Here is a 2,470-nt window from a genome sequence, read left to right as displayed (position 1 = left end):
GTAGCCAGACTTGCTTCAGGACTTGGCATGTGTTCAGTGTTTCTAGAAATCAGATGGTAACAAACACCATTTCTAAGGTGAATGATTACTTTAAAAAAAAATTGTTAAAAGCCTTCAGTCAGATCAGGGACACATTCGCTACACAAAAAAGGCAGCCTGGTTGCTGTTGGCTAAAAGTGTAACAGTAGAGATTTCTTTTTTTTTTTTAAATAAATATTTAGATTTAATTACTCACCTTTTACAGATACGAGCTCAAGGTGAATTACAAGTAGGCATACAAATTATTCCTTTATCAAAGTGGACTTGCAGTGTTAGTTGTACCTGAGGTTGTACCATCTAATTCTAGGAGGTTGTGCACCCAAATTTCTGACTAGCGCACAAACTTACACCTTCAATAAGGTCAGTTGTGAGGAATGGTGTGGGAACTCGTATAACTCCTGATGAAATTATCTACAAAGGGAAACTGGAAAAATGATAAGATGATTGGCACTGGAAGGCTTGAGCATCCTTCAGGTGCAGTGTATGAAGGAAAGTTCGGTGACGACATGTTTTACGGAACAGGGACCTACACTTTGAGAACAGGCTGGAATGGGAAGGAGAGTTTATCGATAGCCGAGGTTTAGAGTGGAAAGGCAAATTCCATTTCACAGCAGCACCAGGACTGCAGCTGAAGCATAGAATGTAGATGCTGTGTACTAAGCAAATACCATTGGTATTCACATCCTTCTGCATGGAGCTGTAACCAGCACTTTCAACAGCTGTGGGGATTTGTTTAATCCAGTTAGTCTGAACTCATGTGTAACGAGTTATACTGTGACTATAGTTACAAAAGTAAAGTATCAACAGGGGAAAAAAATAAGGTCAATTGTACACACAACTTTCATAATGAGCTGAAAATTGGTGTTAATAAGCAGTAATAGGCTTTAATTGGCACCAATTAGTTATATGCATAAGTGTCCTTAGTTGCTATTTTATAATTTGCATGCTTAAATTCCAGAGTGCAGAGCTTCAAGAGGGGTGGGTCAAGGCCATGTCATGCAGTTACTCCCACGAGTTATAGAATATGAGCACTTATGTGCCTAACTACCTACGGTTAGGCACAAGCATTTACACCAGCCATTGGGCTGGCATAAGTGCTCGCGCCTAAAGTTAGGCATGTAAATGCAGAGTTGTGCTAGTATCTGTAATGGCAGTTGTGTACACAATTGCCATTATAGATTTTGCACCTAACACACATCATCCTGGCATCTACATTTCGGCAAACTTTTGAGAATTTACTCCATAGAGAGTAGGATTTAACCAAAGACACAAAGACTATTAGTGGGAGAAGCAAGATTTGAACTTTGGCTTTTCTGGTTCTCAGCCTGCTGCTGTGACCTCTAGACAACGCATGAGCGTGAGAGAAGCGTGACCAGAGCAAGGTTGTACGGGAAGGGACTGAACGATTAATTCTATGAGAAATTGTAATAGGGATTGAACATGGAACCTCCAGCACAACAGCGTGAGAACAGAGCCACAGTGCACAGATCAACAGGCAGCAGAGCCAAGGAACAAAGTTCATTCGATGCAGCATGGTAAAACTCACATTTACAGATTACCCAGGGCAATTGAAGGACCAGTGAGCGGCCCTACTCCAACAAGCTACGCCCATGGTTTTGTCAGTATTTTCTACATCTGCATGGAGATCATGTTGTAGGCTTTTAATAGCTGGTTTAAGTTCATTGATCCAGCTCTGGAGCTCAGCGCCGCTCACAGGGTGCCCATCATGACCACCTGCTTCTCACAGTCAGGCCTCCCCTCTGGCATGCTTACCGCTGATGCCGGTGCCTGCTCCAATATTTGCATTGACTGGTAAGCAAATGCTTTCAGATACGGCTTGGATTTTTTTGCTGGACGTGATCTTGAGGGTTGAATCCACACAGTCTGATCACTCAACGCTGTTCAGTGCTGCTTATGATGGCTAGATATTGCAGGGTTAGTAGGAGCTTGATTGCTACGCAGCCATCTGCACAGTGAGGTCACCCTCCCATTGAGAAAGATTTATGCTTTCCTGAGAAAAAAATATTCTCTTTGTATTGGATGGCATAGACTCCATATATCATTTATTTATTTATCAGTATTTATACCATTTTTGTGACTAAAATCATTCAAAATGTTTTACAAACCAAATTAAAATACAGCAAAAAGGCCAGACAAAATCTAAAACAGCATAACATAATTAGTTATATCTGTAAACAAAAAACGTTTTCAAGCTCTTATGAAAAGAAATTAGAGTTGAAATTTGTCTTAATTCAGCAGGAAGTTTATTACAGTTTGAAGGGCTAACCACTCTAAATGCTCTTCCCCATTTTACCAGCCTAAAGGTACAAACCTCTAAGAGGTTACCTTAAGAGGATCTCAAACTCCTCTTAGGATGACAAAACTGTATTCTCTGAAAAAAATCTAAAAGTTCTCCTTCCTGCATCACTTA

General features: G+C 40.6%; 1 pseudogene; it reads left to right on the top strand.

Annotated features, from left to right (window-relative positions):
* Nucleotides 1-479: 479 nt before the first annotated feature.
* On the top strand, nucleotides 480-685 carry LOC115460305 (annotated as a pseudogene).
* Nucleotides 686-2,470: the final 1,785 nt, after the last annotated feature.

Source organism: Microcaecilia unicolor, chromosome 1, assembly GCF_901765095.1.
Source record: "Microcaecilia unicolor chromosome 1, aMicUni1.1, whole genome shotgun sequence".
Lineage (NCBI taxonomy): Eukaryota > Metazoa > Chordata > Amphibia > Gymnophiona > Siphonopidae > Microcaecilia > Microcaecilia unicolor.
Note: the sequence above shows the minus strand (reverse complement) of the source record. Positions and strands in the feature narration are given on the sequence as shown.